We start from the raw sequence: 25,294 nt of genomic DNA on the forward strand, positions 1-25,294 counted from the left end.
GAAAATCCAAGAATACTGGAATGGGTCACCTCTCTTCCTGACCCAGAAACTGAAACAGGTTCTCCCACATTGCAGGCAGATTCTTTACCAACTGACCATCATGCTAGTCCACTAAGAAAACTTTCCTTCACTGGTCAACTGCTAGAAATTCATATTACATCATGTTTTTTATGTTGCTTGTTTGTTTGTTTTTTTGCTACACTGGGTCTTAGTTGCAGCATGTGGGATCTAGTTCCCCGACCAGGGATTGAACCCAAGCTCCCTGCATTGGGAGTGCAGAGTCTTAACCATTGGACCACCAGGGAGGTCCCTTATCATGTATTTTTAATTATCCATATACCTCTCTGAATATCCCTCCAGACTATGGAGTCACGGACTGAATCTTCTTTCCACTTAACTCTTGTCATCTGGTATAGAGCTTGATGTAAACAGAAACTAAACCAGGAATCTTCCCACCAATATCTTCCAAAGGTTTTGAGGACTCTCTTTTATATTTCAACCTTGAGAGGCAGTATTTCCTCTTTATTTTTCTAAAGTAGTGAGCTGCTGTGATATCCTCAGCCCTATATATATTCAAGTGACCGTTAACCAGTTCAAATCAGCTCCAGCAATAGTTCTGACTTCCAATCAGGGGGTATGCATTGGTCCAAGTACTCAATACACAGAAATGAAAAGTTAGTCTCTCTTGTGCTCACACAGCACACAGAGTGCATATATAAATCTTGTATATGTGTTGAAATTACAGGCTCGCCATCTGGTCACTCAATTCAGTTTTACCTGTCTGAATATATCCATCTAGCTTCACAAAGGAAAGACCTGACTTTCATTTTCCTCTGCCACCTGGGGCTGATGTAGGGAGTGTAATTGTGTGAGGTTGAGATTAGGCTCTGTCCTCCTAAAAAACAGGAAGTTGCCCTGGCTTCTCTAGCCTCATCTTCCTTTTCCTCTGTTTAATTCACAGCCCTTCCTCAATCTAGGCCATCCCCAGTATGTCACGGGCTAACCCTGTCTGTAAGGATCAACCCTAATCTCTCCCAGAATCCTACCAGGAGGCTTTCCAAAGAAATAATGAACACCACATTTCTGTTTCTTTTTTTAAATTTTTTTATTGATGGATAGTTGAGTCACAATGTTGTGTTAATTTCTTTTGTACAGCAAAGTGATTACATACATTCTTTTTTTAAATATCATTTTCCATTATAGTTTATCACAGGATAATGAATATGGTTCCCTGTGCTATATGATAGGACCTTGTTGTTTACCCATTCTCTATATAATAGTTTGTATCTGCTAACCCCAACTTCCTACTCCATCCTTCCTCCAACCCTGCCCTTGGCAACCATAAGTCTAGAGAACAACACTTCTTAAATGTACCTAAATTATATGAAAATAATTTCAAAATATTAATAAAATCTGTAGTACTTGTCTGTATTAGCTATTATATATTAACTAACAAATATTGATTATTGCTGAATTGAAGTAGAGTCACTCACAGGTACATTCATTCTGAAAAGAGAAAGGCTACACCAGGAGTATTACAATTTGCAGGAACTGAGGGGATAACTATTCAAATAAATAAATAAATAAAACCTGTTGGAAGGACAAATGATGCCCATAAATTAACTTTACCTTGGCCGAAGAAAGGTGAAGTTATCAGAGGGAAGAGAATCTCAGAAAGGGAAATTAAAGTCAACATGCTTCTGGCTTCTTGAAGATACCCCTTAAGTCGACAAATTACCTGCAAGGAGATTAGGAAGTGATTGTGAACTTCTCTTGCTTTGTGGGGGTAAAATGGAAGAACCACCTTGTTACTTTATTGGGAGGTTTAGAAATTGGCTTAGGAAAAAAATTGCTGAGGTATTGGGAATGAAAAACAGAGGGCAAAAACCTCCTGAGCAGTAATAAGCAGGGGGACAACTACCTTAGATCATAGCTTCTCAGCTGGCTAAAAAAATCATGATCTGAATCCAGAACAAGTCTGGGGATTTCTTTTCTCTTCCACTTTTTCCTTTCTTCCTCCCTCCCTCCCTTTGTTCTTCCCTCTCTTTCCCCTTTTGTCATCCAAACATCTTTTGTGTGATGGGTACTTCCCAGACACTGGAAACATAGAATAAGACATCCCAGTAACAAATGACATTAACTCATACAGAGTAAGAGGGAGAAAACTTTTTCACCAAATTTCTCTTAGGAAAGAAATTGTGTTACTTTGTAAAAGCCATTCTTGATGAATGAATGGTATAGAAAGTGATAACCTGGCAGGTCTCCATATGACTGAGGACTACATATGAATGAAGCAAAGGGAGAAACACTTTTGATGTGACTAAGAAGAAGAGGGGGTGGTGGTGGAGGGAGCGATCAAGATGGTGAGAAGTTGTGTTCAGCAATGCGAGCCTTCACCAGAGACTCAAAGTGTTCAGTGTAGATTTCTTGTGAAAACCAGTAGAGGGGTTCTACGTATAGGGTGTCACAGAGCACAAGAAAAACAGTATGCAAAGGGGTCAGCAGTGACCAGAGAGAAATCAGAGAGAAAGATGAGAATGACACCATAGGGATTCATGGGAAAAGTTCTATCCCATCACAGGTCACATAACTGAAGTCCAGATTGCTTTTGCCACATTGGCAAAATTCAGGGGGCTTCTGGTCTACACTGGGGTTTCATATTCAGCTGGTCGTAGAAGTACATTTGAAATCATCTGAGAATAGAGGGAAAATACATACTGCAGAGTCCAACCCATTGGATGGTGAATCAATAGCATCATATACTTTATATCATATATAATTGTATAGCCCCAAGTATTCATATACTCATAAATAGGTTTCAAAAAAAAATCCATGAACTCCCTGAAATTACATGCAAAGGCAAGAATACTAGAATGGATAGTCATTCTCTTCTCAAGGGGATCTTCCCAACCCAAGGATTGAACCCTGGTCTCTTGTATTGGAAGAGATTCTTTATGATCCGAGCCGCCAGGGAAAATTGTTAACAGTAAAAAATAACTAGCATCTATTCAGTGTTTACTATGTATTATTTTACTAAAAGCTTGATACACAATTGTTTCGTATTTATAATTCTGTAGTTAAAAAAAAAGAAAAACAACTTGAAAATTGAAGACTGTGAGTCACCCTACCCAGGTCACACTACTAGTGAGTAGCAGGCATGGACCTGGACTCATGCCACAGTTATTAGCCTACATCCTTAATGGCCTCCAACCATTTGCCCTCTGAACTTCAATGAATCTCAAGTCAGACTTTGCGACCATTTCAAATGTTTTCCCCCAGAGAGAAAAATTAGAGAAATGGACTTAGGTCCCTAGTGGGGCTCAGATTCTGCTTGTATTTTCTGAGGGTCTAAGAGAAGGCAATGGCACCCCACTCCAGTACTCTTGCCTGGCAAATCCCATGGACAGAGGAGCCTGGTAGGCTGCAGTCCATGGGGTTGCTAAGAGTCGGACACGACTGAGTGACTTCACTTTTCACTTTCATGCATTGGAGAAGGAAATGGCAACCCACTCCAGTGTTCTTGCCTGGAGAATCCCAGGGACGGGGGAGCCTGGTGGGCTGCCGTCTCTGGGGTCGCACAGAGTCGGACACGACTGAAGCGACTTAGCAGCAGCAAACCTTCCAAGGACTTGGAAAAAAATCCCATTCCATCCTCTTATCCTATTTCATTGAGGGCAATAGGTATAAATATCTCTGACATTTGTAACACTGACTCAGTGTGGTCATATCACACTGCTTTAGGTAAGTGACACAGGGGGTCTGGCACCTAGCTCTTCTGCTCCACCAGCTATTGCCCAAGCTGAAGTCAGGCTGGAAGATTCTTGACTTGGAGAGGAGTCATCCAGAAGGCCTGCTGAACTGCTGTTATGAGATCCATCAAATCAAACTGCAGTTTGAATCCTGCAAAATAAGGGACCTCAGAGATATGGCTTTATTGCTGTACAATGTGCACAAAGCACCAGGAGAGAACAGAGTCACTGCAGGCATTTGACTCTGAGCTTCCCGACTTAGGTGTCCTGAGAGAATCACCATCACGCCCTTAACAAACTTCACAGGGTCATCTTACTTGCTTGGCCCTGGCTGATATTCTGTCAGCTTGCTGTAGGGATAGTTTAGCAAGCCATACATGCAATTCCTGGAGAAGAACAAAAGGTAATGCAGATGAAATGTACCCTCCTTACAAAGAAGTCTGTGCTCATGGTTAGAGTGAAGGCCCTGAGGGTGAGTAAACCCCAGAAATTCCAAGGGAGAAAAGAACTACAGGGCCATCATAATAAAGGGAAGACTGAAGAGGAGAGTGAAAAAGTTGGCTTAAAAGTCAACATTCAGAAAACTAAGATCATGGCATCTGATCCCATCACGTCATGGCAAATAGATGGGGAAACAGTGGAAACAATGAGAGACTTTATTTTTCTGGGCTCCAAAATTACTGCAGATGGTGACTGCAGCCATGAAATTAAAAGACACTTACTCCTTGGAAGGAAAGTTATGAGCAACCTAGACAGCATATTAAAAAGCAGGGATATTATTTTGCCAACGAAAGTCTGTTTAGTCAAGGTTATGGTTTTTCCAGTAGTCATGTATGGATGTGAGAGTTGGACTATAAAGAAAGCCGAGCGCCGAAGAATTGATGCTTTTGAACTTTGATGTTGGAGAAGACTCTTGAGAATACTTTGGACTGCAAGGAGATCCAACCAGTCCATCCTGAAGGAGATCAGTCCTGAATATTCACTGGAAGGACTGATGCTGAAGCTGAAACTCCAATACTCTGACCACCTGATGTGAAGAACTGACTCATTTGAAAGGACCCTGATGCTAGGGAAGATTGAAGGCAGGATGAGAAGGGGGCAACAGAGGATGAGATGGTTGGATGGCATCACTGACTCAATGGACATGAGTCTGAGCAAGCTCCAGGAATTGGTGATGGACAGGGAAGCCCAGCATGCTGCAGTCCATGGCTGTGACCATGGGGTCACAAAGAGTCAGACAAAACTGAGCAACTGAACTGAACTGATCCAGATCCCAGTTGGAATTCCATCACCAAACTGAGAGAGGAAGAAGACATAGGAGCTGGATAATTTCTTTAGCACCTGGTTGAACAGAAGTGATTAGGATGGCATTTCACTGACCATTCTGCCTGCAATGCAGGAGACAGAGGAGACATGAGTTTGATCCCTAGGTCAGGAAGATTCCCTTGAGGAGGAAATGGCAACCCATTCTAGTATTCTTGCCTGGAAAATTCCATAGGCAAAGGAGCCTAGCAGACTACAGTCCATGGGGTCGCAAAGAGTTGGCCACAACTGAGCCACTAAGCATGCATACATCACTCACCATTGCTTAGTTGGAATAGAAACACAGTTCAGCATTCTTTAAGCAAGAAATAAAAGAGCAGAAGAATTCTTGGGAAAGAGCCACCACAAAACTACCATTGTTCTCTCTGCTTTAGGGGAGAGGGTGACATAGTACAATAGAAGTAACACCTGAAGGCACTTAAGAACTGGCTTAATGGTGACTTTATTGGCTGTTTGTCATGTACTTATTGACTAAGCAACAGTGGAAGGAAAAAGAAAGCTTTCTGAATTGTCCTGGGTGAGTAGATAGGACTGCTAAAGAGACACAGCATCAGACTTATAGAAAAAGACCCCACAGCAAACTCCAGTGCTGTGGTTCTCAAAGTCCAACAGCAGCAGCTGGGAGCTTGTTAGAAATTCAGATTCTAAGGTCCCACACCAGACATACTGAATCATAAATTCTGAGGGCCCAAAAATCTGTTTTAATGGACCCTCCAGGGGATTCTAATGTGAGCTAAAGTGTGAGAAGCTCAGCATAATATTTTTTTTTTGGTAGTGCTCAATCACTCAGTCATGTCCAGTTCTTTGTGACCCTCTGGACTATAGCCTGCCAGGCTCCTCTGCAATGGCATTTTTTAGGCAATGATACTAGAATGGTCTGCCATTTCCTCCTCCAGGGCATGTTCGCAGACCCAGGGATCGACCTGGAGTGGATTCTTCACCTGCTGAGCCAATAGGGAAGTCATTTTATAGTGTTTATTTTTGGTCATGCTGGGTCTTCGTTGCTGTTGGGGCTTTTCTCTAGTTGCAGCAAAGTGGGGGCTACTCTCTAGTTACAGTGCATGGACTTCTCATTGCAGTGGCTTCTCTTGTGGAGCAGAGCTCTAGGGTGCTCAGGCTTCAGGAGTTGTGGTTCCCAGGCTCTAGAGCACAGGCTTAATAGTTGTGGTGCATGGGCTTAGTTGCTCTGCAGCATGTGGGATCTTCCTGGATCAGGGATCAAACCCATGTCTCTTGTATTGGCAGGAGGATGCTTTACCACTGAAGCTTAGCATAATAGAAAAGACTCTTAACTCAGGGTTTGACAGACAAGAGTTGGGGGTCCACCTTGGACCCTAATTCATGGTAAAATTTTGGGTGAGGTTCTTAAATGCTGAGCTGTGACTTTATTCTACTCTGTGAGACTAAGAGTGGTAGTAACAGGGTGGTGTGCTACTGCTACTGCTAAGTCACTTCAGTCGTGTCCGACTCTGTGCGACCCCATAGATGGCAGCCCACCAGGCTCCCCCGTCCCTGGGAGTCTCCAGGCAAGAACATTGGAGTGGGTTGCCATTTCCTTCTCCAGTGCATGAAAGTGAAAAGTAAAAGTGAAGTCGCTCAGTCATGTCTGACTCTTCATGACCCCATGGACTGCAGCCTACCAGGCTCCTCCATCCATGGGATTTTCCAGGCAAGAGTAATGGAGTGAGTTGCCATTGCCTTCTCCAACAGGGTGGTATAAAGGAAAATAAATAGAAATAGTCACTTGATCCCTGATCAGTCAGCAAATGGTAGCTTCTATTCATGAAAGTGAAAGTCACTCAGTCATGTCCAACTCTTTGTGACCTCATGGACTGTCCATGGAATTTTCTAGGCCAGAATACTGGAGTGGGTAGCCTTTCCCTTCTCCAGTGGATCTTCCCAACCCAGGGATCGAACCCAGGTCTCACGCATTGCAGGCGGATTCTTTACCAGCTGAGCCACAAGGGAAGCCCAAGAACACTGGAGTGGGTAGCCTATCCCTTCTCCAGGGGATCTTCCTGACCCCAAAATTGAATCAGGGTCTCCTGCATTGCAGGCGGACTCTTTACCAACTGAGCTATCAGGGAAGCCATATGGGGTCATTCAAGAGACCACAGTTAGATCACTTCATACTAAACAAGGTTTAGGCAAGCTGTTCCTGTTAAACCAGCACATATCTAAGCATCATTACTCTTAATAAAGCTTTGTTTATCAGAGAATGGACCACCTGCTTCAGAATTATCTGGTATGTCAGTTTAAAAACATAGCTATCCAGTATTCATTTCAGTCCTACTTAATCTGCATCTTGCGAACTGTGGTCTGGGTATCTAAAAGCTTCAAAATTGTTCCCTGAAGATGCTTCAGCAGACTGAGGTGTAAGAATCATCAATTAAAATGAAGAGATAAGATAAGGCTCAACTTAGCTGTTGTTTAACTATCATAGTCCGGAGAAGGCAATGGCACCCCACTCCAGTACTCTTGCCTGGAAAATCCCATGGACGGAGGAGCCTGGAAGGCTGCAGTCCATGGGGTCGCTGAGGGTCGGACACGACTGAGCGACTTCACTTTCACTTTTCACTTTCATGTATTGGAGAAGGAAATGGCAACCCACTCCAGTGTTCTTGCCTGGAGAATCCCAGGGACGGGGGAGCCTGGTGGGCTGCCATCTATAGGGTTGCACAGAGTCGGACATGACTGAAGTGACTTAGCAGCAGCAGCAACTATCGTAGTCACTCTCCTACAGAGAGACTACACTGGGAAGTGTAGTGTACTACTTCTACACTGGGAAGTAGAACCAAGAAGTGAACTTGACTCCCCTATTCACCACCCTTACTTGTGGTGGGTGATGGGTGGCTTCCTGGATTGCTCTCAGCTGGCCAACCTGAAATTGAGGCAGTTTTACTGATTTCTGAGGGAAAATGCTCCTGGTATAGCAGAAGAGAACTGGGTTCATGGGAGCCTGGGATTGCAAAAGATGCATTAAGTGGAAAAGTCTTAAGTTTGGTTTTCCAGAAAGATGTAGCTTTCTCAAGGAGTCTGTAATCTCTTAGCCTGGGCATAGCTCAAAAACTTTATCCTGTTTCTTTATCTTCTACTCCAACCAAGACTGCCAGTTAATGAGCTATTCTTCAGGGACCTCTGGTTTCAGAGGAAGGAATGGCCATTTGGGGATGTTCAGGATGTGGTTAATGCAGAGAAGGGAAGAAGAGGGGGCTGGGGGAAAGAGGGTTGAAACTCAAGTGACCCAGACAAGCCCAAACCACCAAGACACCAATATGCAGTTCTGTAAGCCCCCTTACTGAGGAATACATATATCAAACAAAACTCAAAGCAGAACAAAATGTCAATACTAGCTAACATTTGTTAGGCCTCCTTATATGCTAGGAGCTTTATATTTATTATCTCACTGAAACATTACTACAGTCATAGGACTAAGTACTAACAGTGTGTTCTGAGTTTTGATCCCAGGCAAAACAACTGACATGTCCAAGCCCTAAACTCTTGCTACTCAAAGAGTAGTTCTTGGACCAGCATCCCCCAAGAGATTGTGAGAACACTCCCAGACACACCCCAGACCTACTTAAGCAGATTATGCATTTTAACAGAAATCTGTGGGTAAAGTTTGAGAAGGACTGCTTTAAAGCAGAAGGGCTTTCTGCAAGTGTGCTCTAGTACCCTCAACATCAAAAACCCCCGTGGATGCTGGAGAGCTATGCAGATTCCAGACTAACCAGAAATCTCTGCAGCTAGGGTCAAAGATGCTGCAGCCTCAGTTCCCCAGAGGTGATTGCTATATATACTTAATTTTGAGAATCACTGCCTTTGGTTTTCCTGCTTCTGCCCCTCGCTTGCCAGTTAAAAGAATAAGAAGGTCAAATTGGAACAGGTGAATTCTCTCTGTTGTCATCTGCAATGATGACAAAAAGAATCGGGAGAATAGCTCAGCCAGCCAAAGTAGGAAGGGCCAAGGAGAAACCTTCTCTCTCTTGACTTTAATGTTTTCCAGTTCAGACTGTGCCATGGACATTTGAAGCTCAATTTCTTTTTTTATTTTGTTTTTAAAGAATGCCTATATGAAAACCTGTACTTTTTCTAGTCACTGACTCCAAGGCCAATGCTCAAGTTATTTCTTTACCCTGCACTGGTTTACATAATATTTTCCTCCTCCACAAACCTAAAAATGGAAAGTGGAGTCTCAACCTGTTTCAAAACACTCCAGAAGAAGGTACCAAGTTGAGGAAGGTACCATGTTGATCAGGCTGACATGGCATACCTGAGAGATGGATATGATGACCGTGATATTTGTGTCCTTAAGCACAACTCATCAGGATCGGTAAACAACGCTGATTAAGTTCTTGTCTAAGTTCTACGTTATTATTACAGAAACCCCAGAAGTGGTGGATGCAGCAAAGCGCCAGGAAGGAACGCTGAACCGTGAGTGTCATTCTGAGCACGTGGCACAAGTTACTATGGTGCCTCTAGGAAAGTTGCTCAATTTATTCAAGCCATGGTTTTCCCATTTGTTCAGGTGCTGCAATTTCAGCCATCTCGCGAGACCAGGCAGGTCCTGTAAATAAGCGGTCAGAAGTAATCAGCCGGAAGTGCGCTGTACAGGGCAGGCTTCTTCTGAGGGTTCTCCAGTGCGGGTCTCCCCAAGCACCATACCAGCCAAATGGAATGCAGCTGTGACTGAATTTGACCCCAGATACACTGTCTTTCAGAGGCTTTACAGCACATAGTAACATTTAGGGTCTGTTGGCCACTGGGGGTCAACATGTTCACTGCCTGCAGGGAACTGGCCAGAAACAGGAGACGAAGGAGACCGAACAGCAGTTGACCTCAGTCCTGTTACTTCAACTGAGAATGAGCGCTAAGCCGCTGAGCTTCCCAACAACAAGCTGAGGACATCAGGCCAAAGAGGAACTGGTATTTTTCCTGAAGGTAATAAAGCTGAAAAAACATTCTAAGGAAGATGCAGTATTATTTTGGTAAAACGTGGAAGAAACTTTTGATGCTAGTAAATGGGGATGGGTGGTCACTTTTTGTTTATTTCTTTGGTGGGAGAAAAGGTAAGGATTATATGTAATGTACCCTAGATTTATTTTATTTTCCCCCAAAAAAGGGAAAAAAGTTCATATTTATATAATTTAATGTTCATATTTGTATATTTTACTTGATTTTTACTGTCAGAAATATGTGTATTTAAAAGGTATTAAATAATCAGTTTCCCTTGATTTTAAATGTTATGTTGTGAACTCTTACAATTTACTGTTAATACCAGCATTTTATTCAGATTTTTGTTTTATACAATATATATATTTTTTAAAGATTTTAATTGTAGATATAACAAACACTAATACAAAAGTGCAATGGTTTGGGTGACACCTCTGGCTCTTTAAGGGCAAAAATCTATTCTCCATTTCCAGGCATATGAGGGTCTTCAAATAGATGTTTATTGACTTAATATTGGTTCTCAAGGTGTGGCCCCCAGCCGATAGCATCAGCATCACCTGGGAACTTGTTAGAAATGCAAATTCCCAGACTCTACCCCAGATCTACTAAATCAGGTTTTAATAAACCATCCAGATAATTCTGATGACCCCTACAGCTTGAGAGTCTCTGATTTAAAATTTACTCTTAATTGGCGCCACTGATTAGGGTCTGAGCAGTAATTCAGTCCTGATGTTCTTATATTATATTCCTCATATTTATAGGTATTAAACTAGTGTACTTCCAAGTACACCAAGCTTCACAACCAACAATGAGGAATATGGTGATACAGATGCTACAATCAAGGTGAAGATACAGTTGACTAAAGCTGTCACTGAATAAAATCCAGGTGCACTCCACGGGTAAGTGGAGGACCATTCTGGTTTTTTTATTCATTCATTCTGTGTTTTGGTGCCTGTTGATTGTATGTTTCATTCTGTACTAATAGTTTAAATGGTTCAGAAAAATGCTGTTTGAACAATGATTTGATGCAGTATGACTTACCTATATAACCTTCATATAATATCTTCAGTTAATATTATAATATCAAGAGAGAAAGCAGTACACTCCTAAATAAAAGGAATCTGCCACTTAGTTGTTCTTAGAGTGTGCATGTGTGATATCTTTATCTTGGAGCATAGGAAGGGGAATGATTTTATGAGTTTCTTTGGTGTACAGGAGCAATCCATCTCCACAGAATCCTGGTTTGAGAGTGCCTATTACTTTAGCATAATTAATATTATTTGCTTATTAACCTACAGTTCTCTTATGATCTTAAAAATGTAGCTTATTAGTCATCATTGTGATCATATTGTGCCTGAAAGAAAGAACCACATCTCCAGAACTTCTGCATCAGTGTTCTTTCTCATAAGGTAGCAATGCTTAGAACAAAATGTGGGCCACTGCTTAGTGGTTGATTTGTGAGAGCTTATAAATTGTCGCTAGGTTTTCTGGGTGACATGCAATAATTAAGTCCTTCATGGAAAACTCAGAATATTTTTCCTATTTATTTCAAAGTTCTTTGTACTAAGATACTGAATTAGGCTCTGTTTACTCATAGTAAGTGTTGACAAGTTCTCTCTTTGGTCCCAGAAAAGCCATATGAAACCAAAATTTTCTGTACATTTACACATGCAAGTAGCTTGTATAACCATAAGTGTGTGTGTATCTGTCTCTGCATAAGCTGATTATTTAGAAGGTTAACAAAAACTAAACAATTTTTAAGTGAATTGCTATAAATTGTCCTTGATTTTTAAAACTCACAACCAAATGTTAGAAATTCATCAGCATTCATGGGATCTACTGAGTCTCCTCTTCTATTTTAGCAGATTAAGTCTTACCTCTGAGGTTAAAGTCTTTGAATTTTCTATAGGCCCAATTCTTTCCTTCTTGTTCATAAGATGCTTGCTTCCCATCCAGTGGGCTAGAGTTGACAAAACTCAACCATGTACGAGGTACTATATTAAGCACAGATTTTTGCATGACAGGATTTAGCATGCCCTGCCTTCCTGGCTCTAACCATCTGATGGGATAGTACAAACACTAACTGGTCAGCAACATCCATCTCCTCTTCTTCCTGGCCAGGCATTTAGCAGCTTCCTTTTGCTGCTACGTGTGACTCATGGCTGAGATCTACCAATGAGTGGTACAGGGAATGAGCAAAAATGAAGTGTGCCATTGCAGGCCTAGACCCAAAACCCTCCCATGTACCTACCTCTGCACATAATTTCATGTTCTTTACACTTCCTAATTGATATACTATGAACAAAATTTATTGAAAACGTGAGAAGAAGTTACACTATTGGACATGACCTTGTATGTGGGGAGCCTCAAGTCTCAGGAAAGTCCCCAGAGAAAGATGAGAAAAATATATATTTGTACTTGGTTTGGTCATTTCTTAAGAGTTAGTAGTTTTACCTAAATGAGGGAAAACTTCAGAAGAACTTCAGCTGGGTATAGTGGAGACAAAACTATCCAAAATTAAAGGAAAGTGTGAGGTTTTAAAGATTCTAAGTGGTGTATTTTATTTGTATTAACACAGAAGGAATAAACTAGGGCATTAAAGTCCACACAAGTGTCTTTTGCAATTTTAGATCTACATAAGAATAACAGTAATTGTTTGTTGCCCACAGTGCTTGGCTTCTTTTGGTATAGTCTTTGAAATACTTGGCTTTTGGTTAAAAGCCAAAGGGTGATCTTAAAGAGTTGCTTTGTTTTTGAATAGAAGTTGGTCATTTTGGACTTTCTTTGAACAGTTGTGTACATGGATGAGGTGGGAGCACTCTGACAAAAGTGACACAAAATAAGGAAGTTCCTTGTCTAAATCTAGAGAATTTTAAAATAATAATAAAACCAATGAAAAATCAGTCTGCTTTTCACTATGGCCATATGCCGTTAATTCTAAACAATGACAATAAAAAAATACTTCCTCTACCAGAGCAGACTGCTCACACAACTGGCTCTCTTTATCCCTCAACCCAGTTTGTGAAACTACTAGGCACCTGAAGTATTTTTAAGGACAGTTTTCAAGAGCTTTCAGTATAATAGGAGATGTATCCTACTAGGAAATATAATCAGAGAATTTTTGAGTGAAACATAGGCTATTATTTCTGTCCTGAAAAGTGGAACCAGTGATTCCAGGAAAGCTTTATGCAAGAGCTTGTTCTTAATATTTGTAAAAGGTCCTGAGCAATACAGTATATTTAAGAAGAAAACTACCTTATGCATTGTATAAAGAAGATGGCAAACCTCAAAACTAAATCAGTGAACCAAGAATGGGAGATGACATTAGGTAGAATCTAGTAAATAGCATGTCAATCATATTGAGGCAGCTGACATGAAACTCATTTGACAAGTGTCAGTTTTTCTCTTGTGTTTGGAAGGAAGTTATCAGGTCTCTATGAGGAGTATTCATACCATATGGTCAAAGCAGCACTTCTGGAAATACCACCACTCAGCTATGAGTAAGGAAGTGCTATGGTTTTGGATAGGGGAAAAATTGGAGGTACCTCATCATAATTCTTATGGAACAAGCGATTGGTGTTAAGGTTATGGGTTTTGTAGAGCCCTGCTACTTTGCACAGCAGTTGTTGCATACAACTGAAAGGTGGAGAACCAGTCTTACCGTCTTGACTGTGTTGACCTGCCAACAGCAAGTCTGAGCCCAGGAATGCTTTCAGGACTCACCATAGGTCTCCAAATGCCATATACTAAGTCTCAGTCAGTTTGACCTCTACCTTTTACCAGAGATCCACAAACTCTAGATTTTCATTCTCTCTCTTCCCATTACTGAACCTCATTCAAATAAGGTATCACTTAAGACTCACACTTCTCTTCTGTGCCAACCCAGGTCAAAGCATTAACCAAGAAGCACATAGGCATTTGAGAGGGAGTATGATTGTTTGGTTAAGACACACATAGAAAAGTTTAGGAGTAACGTTTGGGTTTGAGAAAAATGAGCATTCAGTACCACTTTAAGTAATGGGAACTATTTTGATATCTAATGAACCCTCATTTGCCGTGGCATAAACCGTGGTCATCAGATCTCAACAAGAACAGAAGTCTACTTCTTATCCCTGAATGTTTGTTCATGAGTCCTCAGTGAGCTGTTACTTTGTGCATGATACTATCATGAATAGGCCACTTCATCATTATATTGGCCAGTTTCAAAATGGGATATGTCAATAATGAAAGTGACCTTGCCTCTGATGTGGTCCTTGTCCTGCTGCATATACATGGTGCAGTTCTTTAGAAACAATTTAGGATGGAAGAAATAGTTATCTAATCCATTGTTACCTTCCCTGATTTGAGAGACAGAATTAGAACTTCCTTGGCAGGGAGCTAAGGAAAGCTTGCCCAACAAAGGCTTTGTGCAAATTCCCATCCCTCTGTGCCAACCAAACAGACCAATGTTTGTTGAAACCTTTTCTTTTTTTCCCTAAGTGTGGCTTCCAAAAACCAAAGAGAGAGAAGAGAAACCACCAAGGAGGGACCCTTGGGGGAGTAACGAGGGACCCTATTTGTTAATAAGGGAAAGCTGGGTGGCAAATGGGCCCTACACTTGAGCCAGAATTGCAGTTCTGTCAAGATCCCCACTGGTAGGTCCAGGGCTCCCAGAATTCAAGTTCAAAGCTTTTTACACTAAGAAATGACAAAGCCCTCCCCATTCAAGCTCTCTAGACAGACAAACTTGAAAGTGGAATTTTAAACAAGTTCTGGCAAGTTTCTAAAACTCTTAATTTTTAAAAAATCCATTAAATAAAATCCTTTCAAGATCAGCATTTCTTTTAGCATGGCTGAAGTTTTTTAATGTGCCTCTCGGAGGCATAAACAATCAATGCAACCATTAATTTGGAGGCCTTCCTCTCTGGCAGTGGTGCAAATTGAAAACTAATCGTTCGAAAGACGTTCTGACTAATCGGGTCAGGGGGAAAATGAATAGTGTTCCTCAGAGTCCAGTCAGCGGCTTTATTTTGCTGTGATTTTTAATTTAAGGGGAAAAACAGAAGGAGAAAGAACAGAAAATGTCAGTACTGCTTTTTCCGATGACACTTTGGTAAACTTTGCCAATAATGATATTTTTATTGGATTTAAATATCAGGGGCCCCTTTTCATTTATTGTAGCCCTATTTCCTTTTGTTTTCTTTTGTGTTACTCTCAATATATTCAATATATATTACATTTGGGGGGATAGAAAGTTGTATAAATCTCCAGTACTTGAAATGTATTTATATAAGCACTTTTCTCAATTTCTGATGCTGTGTCATTGAGTTGTAGAGCTGGTGACTTTTCAGTTGCTGATTATCATTCAGGTTTTCTGCCTCTCAGTGAATCAAGTTATGGTCAAGGAATCCCTTTGTCCAGGGATTGACAAAATTTCTATATTTTCAGCCGGTCTAAGACCTATCTTCCATACCAGATCAGAGTTTCTCTTTCTGGGTGGTGGCCAATAGTCAACAGACAGAGGAAAGGTAGCCTCAATAACCTCTTATAGGAGGCTAATAGATGAAACAAACTCCATAAGCATATATAGCATTTGAAACCTTAGGCTGCTTTCTTAAACATCAATTGGGCCACAATATCACCTAGTCTTTGATTTTAAGGAAAGGTCTGGTGGAGTCATAACTAGTAATCTTTTTCCCAACAAAAAAGGAAGGGTAGAGGGAATGTCAAGGAACTTCTGCAATTTATAGATCAATGACTCATTGAAAGCTCAGATCAACAATTAAGAAGCATGGAAATTTATGTTGAGATTTCAAGACATTATTGAGATGTGAGGCCTTAAATTATCCCTGATAAAATCACTCTCTTTTTTTGTCTTTTTAAAATTAATTTATTTTAATTGGAGGATAATTATACAATATTGTGATCATTTTTGCCATACTTACTAAGTTTGAAATCTGTTCAAAGTCTGGGATCTGTGGATGTGTTAAAGAGAGATTTTGGTGATGGATCTCCATTCTTACTCACAATCATTAAAATAATTTATTTATCATTTCACAGTGGCTAACTCTGAACTCTTTAATATAGCATGAGGTCAAGTCTTTAGTCTTTCTGGCTTCTGTGATGCACCATTACAGGTTGAGATGCCTTCATGGATCTCCTAGTACAGGTTCCTAGCCATGGAAAGCACGTCCTTACAAAATGTAGGACGACCCATTTCATGTTCCTGCTGCCTTAGAGTGGTAATTTTGTCACTTAAACTCCTTAATGGTGCGAAAGAGATTAAGTCAAATGATGCTCAGTGATGGAAGTAGCCTGCAAGGGTGCCAGGGACCAGGGAGGGGGAGCTTCTCAGCCCTACTGTCACTCACAGTGACATCCAACTCTGCAATATGCCGCTGACTGCCTCGACAGAGGCACCATCTTGTGTGGCCCACTCTTTCTTTCTTCAAATAGTGCTTGTGTTCTTAAAAGCTAGAGTCTACTGGTATAGGCACCATTCAGCACTGGGCACTCATATTGGGCAGAGTTAATACCAGACAATTGTGGGGGCACCTACCTTCCCTAAGCACCTAGTATGTTATCATTCAAACAAGGACACTTTTGAGAGGGAAAGGAGGTAGTACTAACAATATTCAAGGGCAACAGTCCAGGACTTCCCTGGGAAAACTGAAATGTCTTGCCCTCCTACTATGACCTACATGTGGATACCATATGTATCCATACGTCACTACCTGTACCAACCAGCTGCAGTCAGGAGCAGGCTGATATCATGAAAATCTTAAGTACAAACTTGGAACCTGCTTGGGAAATTCACCATAAAGGGAGAAACCAGGATTCTGGCCTTAAGATCTCCCTCATCCAACCAGTTATCAAGTCTTGCTCATTCCATCTCTTGAAGATCCCTCTCATCCATCCCCATTTCTCCATCCCCATTACCCTCACTTTGGTTCACTAGATTATGGTAGTCTTCCCACTCCAGCCATGCCCTCTTCCAATCAATTCTCTCTCTGTATCAGGCAGAGAAATTTTCCTGAAACCAAAATCAGGTATCATTCTAGGCACAGGGGATCTAGAAGTAAATGAGCAAATCAAGGCCATGCTTCCAATGTCTAACATTCAAGGCAGATGATGAACAAGTAAACTGCTGTGTGCTAAGTCACTTCAGTCATGTCCAGTTCTTTGTGACTCTATGGATTGTAGCCTTCCAGGATCCTCTGTCCATGGTATTCTCGTGGCAAGAATACTGGAGTGAGTTACCATGTCTCCCTCCAGGGAATCTTCCCAACCCAGGGTTCAAACCTGCATCTCTTACATCTCCTGCATTGGCAGGCGAGTTCTTTATCACTAGCGCCGCTTAAGTAAACTAAGAGATAATAATTTCAGAGTTCGATAAGAGCCAAAGAGGTGTGCAACAGAATGAGGTGATTGGGAGTAAGGGTAGCTGGGAGGAGGCTACTTAAATTAAGCTCGTCAGGGAAGCCTCTCTGGCAAGATGATGCTGGGTTAGATTTGAAGGATGAGATGAGACAACTGTGTTAACAGAGTTCCAGAGAAAGGGCATTCCAGGCAACAGAAAGAGGGACATTAGAAACCTGAAAGTGAGATACACTCAATTGTTCTCAAGAAGCAGAACAGGAGACCTGTGTAACTGGCACACGGTGACCAAGGGGCAAAGTAATTTGCAAACAAGTCAAGAGGGTAGACAAGGGCCAGGTCACTTAATGCTTTGTCAGCCAAGATAAAATAAGTTTACATTGCTCTTAGAATAAAAATCCAAAGCCATTAAATTAAGCAGAAATGGTAATAAAACTAATTACCTTTTTTAAATTTAAGTGGACTCATTTTTTAAAATTTATTTTTAATTGAAGCCTAATTTCTTTACAATATTTTATTGGTTTCTTCCATACATCACATGAATTAGCCATTGGTATACATATGTCCCCTCCCTCTAGAACCTCTGTCCCACCTCCCACTCCATCCTATCCCTCTAGGTTGTCACAGAACACCCATTTGAGTTCCCTGAGTCATACAGCGGATTTCCACTGGCTATCTGTTTTACATATGGTAGTGTATATGTTTCATGCTCCTCTCTCCATTCGTCCCATCCTCTCCTTCTCCCTCCTGTGTTCACAAGTCTGTTCTCTATGTCTGTGTCTCCATTGCTGACCTGCAAATAAGTTCATCAGTACCATCTTTCTAGATTCCATATATATGTGTATATGGTATTTGTCTTTCTCTTTCTGACTCACTTCACTTTGGATAATAGGCTCTATGTTCATCCACCTCATTGAAACAGACTAAAATGTGTTCGTTTTTATGGCTCAGTAACATTCCATTGTATATATGTACCACAGTTTCTTTATCCATTCATCTGTCAATGGACACCTAGGTTTCTTCCATGTCCTCAGTTCAGTTCAGTCGCTCAGTTGTGTCTGACTCTCTGACCCCATGAATTGCAGCACACCAGGCCTCCTTGTCCATCACCAACTCCCGGAGTTCACTCAAACTCACGTCCATCAAGTTGGTGATGCATACAGCCATCTCATCTTCTGTCGTCCCCTTCTCCTCCTGCCCCCAATCCCTCCCAGCATCAGAGTCTTTTCCAATGAGTCAACTCTTCGCATGAAGTGGCCAAAGTACTGGAGTTTCAGCCTCAGCATCTGTCCTTCCAAAGAACACCCAGGACTGATCTCCTTTAGAATGAACTGGTTGGATCTCCTTGCAGTCCAAGGGACTCCCAAGAGTCTTCTCCAACACCACAGTTCAAAAGCATCAATTCTTTGGTGCTCAGCCTTCTTCACAGTCCAACTCTCACATCCATAAATGACTACTGGAAAAACCATAGCCTTGACTAGACGGACCTTTGTTGGCAAAGTAATGTCTCTGCTTTTCAATATGCTATCTAGGTTGGTCATAACTTTCCTTCCAAGGAGTAAGCATCTTTTAATTTCATGGCTGAAGTCACCATCTGCAGTGATTTTGGAGCCCCCAAAAATAAAGTCTGACACTGTTTTCCCATCTATTTCCCAGGAAGTGATGGGACCAGATGCCATGATCTTCGTTTTCTGAATGTTGGTTGAGCTTTAAGCCAACTTTTTCACTCTCCACTTTCACTGTCATCAAGAGGCTTTTTAGTTCCTCTTCACTTTCTGCCATAAGGGTGCTGTCATCTGCATATCTGAGGTTATTGATATTTCTCCCAGCAATCGGGATTCTAGCTTGTGCTTTTTCCAGCCCAGCATTTCTCACAATGTACTCTGCATAGAAGTTAAATAAGCAGAGTGATAATATACAGCCTTGACATACTCCTTTTCCTATTTGGAACCAGTCTGTTGTTCCATGTCCAGTTCTAACTGTTGCTTCCTGACCTGCATACAGGTTTCTCAGGAGGCATGTCAGGTGGTCTGGTATTTCCATCTCTTTCAGAATTTTCCACAGTTTATTGTGATCCACACAGTCAAAGGCTTTGGCATAGTCGATAAAGCAGAAATAGATGTTTTTCTGGAAATCTCTTGCTTTTTCAGTGATCCAGTGGATGTTGACAATTAGATCTCTGGTTCCTCTGCCTTTTCTAAAACCAGCTTGAACATCAGGAAGTTCACGGTTCACATATTGCTGAAGCCTGGCTTGGAGAATTTTGAGCATTACTTTACTAGCGTGTGAGATGAGTGCAATTGTGCGGTAGTTTGAGCATTCTTTGGCATTGCCTTTCTTTGGGATTGAAATGAAAACTGACCTTTTCCAGTCCTGTGGCCACTGCTGAGTTTTCCAAATTTGCTGGCATATTGAGTGCAGCACTTTCACAGCATCATCTTTCAGGATTTGGAATAGCTGTACTGGAATTCCATCACCTCCACTAGCTTTGTTCGTAGTGGTGCTTTCTAAGACCCACTTGACTTCACATTCCAGGATGTGTGACTCTAGGTGAGTGAACACACCATCATGATTATCTTGGTCATGAGGATCTTTTTTGTACAGTTCTTCTGTGTATCCTTGCCACCTTAATATCTCCTGCTTCTGTTAGGTCCATACCATTTCTGTCCTTTATCAAGCCCATCTTTGCATGAAATGTTCCCTTGGTATCTCTAATTTTCTTGAAGAGATCTCTCGTCTTTCCCATTCTGTTGTTTTCCTGTATTTCTTTGCATTGATCACTGAGGAAGGTTTTCTTATCTCTTCTTGCTATTCTTTGGAACTCTGCATTCAGGTGCTTATATCTTGCCTTTCCTCCTTTGCTTTTCGTTTCTCTTCTTTTCACAGCTATTTGTAAGGCCTCCCCAGACAGCCATTTTGCTTTTTTGCATTTCTTTTCCATGGGGATGGTCTTGATCCCTATCTCCTGTGCAGTGTCACGAACCTCAGTCCATAGTTCATCAGGCACTCTATCAGATCTAGTCCCTTAAATCCATTTCTCACTTCCACTGTATAATCATAAGGGATTTGATTTAGGTCATACCTGAATGGTCTAGTGGTTTTCCCTACTTTCTTCAATCTAAGTCTGAATTTGGCAATAAGGAGTTCATGATCTGAGCCACAGTCAGCTATTGTAAATTGTGCTGTAATGAACCTTGGGGTACAAGTATCTTTTTCAATTATGGTTTCCTCAGGGTATGTGCCTAGTAGTGAGATTGCTTGGTCATAGTGTTATTCCTAATTTTTAAGGAATCTCCATACTGTCTTCCATATTGGGTGTATCAATTTACTTTGCAATCAACAATGCTAAAGGGTTTCCTTTTCTCCGCACCCTTTGCAGCATTTATTGTCTGTAGACTTTTTGATGATGGCCATTCTGCCTGGTGTGAGGTGGTATCTCACTGTCGTTTTGATTTGCTTTTCTCTGATAATGAGTGATGTTGTGCATCTTTTCACATGTTTGTTAGCCAGCTGTATGTCTTCTTTGGAGAAATAGTTGTTTGGATCTTCTGTCCACTTTTTGATTGGATTGTTTGTTTTTCTGGTATTGAGCTGCATGAGCTGCTTATATATTTTGGAAATTAATCCTTTGTCAGTTGTTTCATTTGCTCTTTTCTCCCATTCTGAGGGTTTATCAACCTTGTTTATAGTTTTCTTTGCTGTGTAAAAAAATTTAATTATATCCCACTTGCTTATTTTTGCTTTTATTTCCATTTATCTAGGAGGTGGGTCATAGAGGACTTTCCTGTGGTAAATGTCATAGAGTGTTCTGCCTATGTTTTCCTCCAAGAGTTTTATAGTTTCTGGTCTTAACATATCGGTCTTTAATCCATTTTGAGTTTATCTTTGTGTATGGTGTTAGGAAGTATTCTAATTTCATTCTTTTCCATGTAGCTGTCCAGTTTTCCCAGCACCACTTATTGAAGAGACTTCTCCCCACTGTGTATTCTTGTCTCCTTTATCAAAGATAAGATGCCCAAAGGTACATGGGTTTATCTCTGGGCTTTCCTTCTTTCTTGTTCCACTGGTCTGTATTTCTGGTTTTGTGCCAATACCATACTGTTTTGATGACTGTATAAGCTGATTCATTTCTATGTGAAGAATACATTGTTGGTGAAAGGGACACAGATTAAAAGCCTCTATCCCCATTCAGATGAAAGAGGATAGAGGCTGTTGGAAAGGAACGAGGCTTTTTGGCATGTTACCAAATTGGTGGCATTTGTGGCTACTTGGATAAACATTTACAATGAAACATGTATCTTTCAAATGTGTTCCAGTCTCCTTTTATTATTCCCTTAAATGCATAATTCTGACCTTACTTTTATTTCATTTAGTGTTTGTTAAAGCTTTATTCTTTGAAAACTGAACTTTTGATTTCTGGTTTTGTTCAAGTAGCTTTGTATATTTTTTTCATTTTTTTGCCACTATACTTTTTTTTAATTGAAGGATATTTGCTTTACAGAATTTTGTGGTTTTCTGTCATACATCAACAAGAATCAGCCATAGGTACACCCATGTCCCCTCCCTCCCAAATCTCCCTTCCATCTTCCTCCCCATCTGACCCTTCTAGATTGACACAGAGACCCTGTTTGAGTTCCCTGAGTCATACAGCAAATTCCCATTGGCTATCTATTTTACATATGGTAATGTAAGTTTCCATGTTACTCTCTTCATACATCTCATCCTCTTCCCCCACCCCCCCGGCCCCCCTGTGTCCATAGGTCTGTTCTCTATTTCCATTGCTCCCCTAGAAATAAATTCATCAGTACCATCTTTCTAGATTCTATATATGTGCATCAGTATATGATATTTATATTTCTCTTTCTGATTTCACTCTGTAAAATAGGCACTAGGTCATCCACCTCATTAGAACTGACTCAAATGTGTCCCTTTTTATGGCTGAGTAGTATTCCATTGCCTATATGTACCACAGCTTCTTTATCTACTCTGTCAATGAATATCTAGGTTGCTTCCATGTTCTAGCTATTATAAATAGTGCTGCAATGAACACTGGGGTACGTGTGTCTTTTTCAGTTTTGATTTCCTCAGGGTAATGCCTAATAGCGGGATTGCTGGGTCATATGGTGGTTTTATTCCTAGTTATTTAAGGAATCTCCATATCGTCTTCCATAGTGGCTGTGTCAATTTACATTCACATTTACATTTACATTACAAATTACACCAGCAGCAATGCAAGAGGGTTCCTTCTCTTTTCTCCACACCCTCTCCAGCATTTATTGTTCGTAGACTTTTTGATAATGGCCATTCTGACTGGTGTGAGGTGGTATCTCACTGTAGTTTTGATTTGCATTTCTCTAATAATGAGTGATGTTGAGCATCTTTTCACATGTTTGTTAGCCATCTGTATGTCTTCTTTGGAGAAATGTCTGTTTACATCTTTTCCCCACTTTTTGATTGTTTGTTTTTCTGATATTGAGTTGTATGAGCTAGTTGTGTATTTTGGAAATTAATTCTTTGTTAGTTGTTTCTTTTGCTGTTATTTTCTCCCATTCTGAGCATTGTCTTTTCACCTTGTTTGTAGTTTCCTTTTCTGTGCTAAAGCTTTTAAGTTTAATCAGGTCCCACTTGTTTACTTTGATTGATATTTCCATTACTCTATGAGGTGGGTCATAGAATATCTTGCTTTGGTTTATGTCATCAAGTGTTCTGCCTATATTTTCCTCTAAGAGTTTTATAGTTTCTGGCCTTACATGTAGGTCTTTAATCCATTTTGAGTTTATCTTTCCCTGGTGGCTCAGATGGTGAAGTGTCTGCCTACATTGCCAGAGACCCGGTTTCAATCCCTGGGTTGGGAAGATCTCCTGGAGAAGGAAATGGCAACCTACTCCAGTATTCTTGCCTGAAAAATCCCATGGGCGGAGGAGCCTGGTAGGCTTCAGTCCATGGGGTCACAAAGAGTCAAACAGGACTAGACGACTTCACTTTCACTTTCATGGTGTTAGGAAGTGTTCTAATTCCATTCTTTTGCAGGGAGCTGTCCAGTTTTCCAAGCACCATTTATTGAAAAGGCTATTTTTGCCCCACTGTATATTCTTGTCTCCTTTATCAATGTGTATATTTTTATACTAGCAAACCATGAGGTAGTTAATTTTAGAGCATAAAAATTGAAATTCTAGAAATACCCACAGAATCTTAGGAAATGGCTAGAAAAATGTATCCCAGTGAGTCTAAAACTTGGCTCCTGACACTGATTTTTTAATTTGGAAAATCCTAAGTATTTAAATCCACTGCTTTCTAATGTTTACCTCCAATTGCCGTTGTTGTGGCTTTCTGATCAACATGATAAAATTTGTTAATTTGGGGGTAAATAATCTAGTGTTGCAAAATGAAGGTACTGTACTTTTCAACATCTGGTGAATGAGTTTTAATCATGTCTGGTGGATGGATGTAGATGGGGTTAAAGATGCAAATATCCATATATCCATCAATTCATGTGTGTCCTCAAAGATAACAAATCCACACCATGGAGGTCTCTTGCTTTTATAGGCTGCCAGTGTGTCATGTTACCTGCCATTCTTTAAAAAGTTAAGATCTATATTCTTTGTATATTTTTGTTCTAAGGAGCAAAGGCAGTTAATAATTGGCTGATTGAATCCTAGCTTGATCTTGTTCAAGAATCGGGCATTACCTTGTTTGCAGAGCAATAGCAATGCTTTTCTTAGTATCTTGATATGTCCTGTGCACGGAAGACACATGCAGTACAGATGTGTCTGGGCCATTTTCAGCATGCTGGCTGTCGGAAGTCTGCAGGAGGAAATACCTTCTTGATTAAATTCTTGGAGGCTGACATTTTTTGTTATTCAGCCTGCTGAATGATTTCACATGTGCTTTTTGCAGAGTCAGAATACTTGAGTGATGTACAGGATAGTTATTTCCTTAGCAGCATGAAATTCTTTTGGCCAGTAGGGTGGGGAAATCATCTTAATTGTATGAATAACAGGCTATTTCTGTTAGGCAGAAAGATATGTTACCTCTTGGCTATTTAATATATATTTTTAGGTCAAATAATTATGACATGAGGAAAAGATTACACCATCATTTAATGAATTTCAGATTTTTACAAGATTTCTCCACCACACACACACACCCCAACCTCCACTTTTCTCCCTGAAGAACAGCTCTAAGCAACCGTCTTACCTAGTAACCCCCACCCCGAGATGCACATTCCACTGACCTTACCTGTAGATCATCTCCTTGGATTATGTATTCTTTAGACATGCCCCAGGGGAAAAATACTGTCCAAAAAAGGTCCTGTCCTAGACCCTCCCAGAATGACATAATATTAAGTGTTTTCTGTATTCAACAATGATACTGTTTTGAAAACTCACAGCCGGTTTGAATTTGGTTAAGTCCAATGTTTTCTTTCGCTTTTTGGTTCTTTATTTCCCAGGGGCCTGCTACCTTTGTGCTTAGCTCGAAATGTAGTATTCTCCAGCAGAGAATGCTTTCTGGTATATTTAACGCAACTAGGGCCCTGAATGAGAAGTTTAGTTATAGATAAAAATAAAAGATTAAATTTTAATTAGCTTCAGAAATCTTTATTTTGTTAAAAGTAGAGTAATTATGAAGTAGATTATTATAGGGTTATTTTATAAATTGAAAACAAGAAAAATAAAAATCTTTCATTGTATGGACTCCATCTATATTTTGCCTTTACATCACCATTACCCTTAATTCTCTCAAACACTGAGTTGTACACTTTTATTCCTGTTAAGGTGTTTGCATGAGTTCTACAAAAGAGCTGAGGGGTTTCTTGGGATGTGGGACTGGGAGCTAAAAATGGGAAAGTCCCAGCCAAATTGGAACAAATTGGTCTCCCTGGAAACTACCCATCTGTTTGGTGGCCTAAAACA

This window comes from Bos indicus x Bos taurus, chromosome 7 (assembly GCF_003369695.1).
Source record: "Bos indicus x Bos taurus breed Angus x Brahman F1 hybrid chromosome 7, Bos_hybrid_MaternalHap_v2.0, whole genome shotgun sequence".
NCBI lineage: Eukaryota > Metazoa > Chordata > Mammalia > Artiodactyla > Bovidae > Bos > Bos indicus x Bos taurus.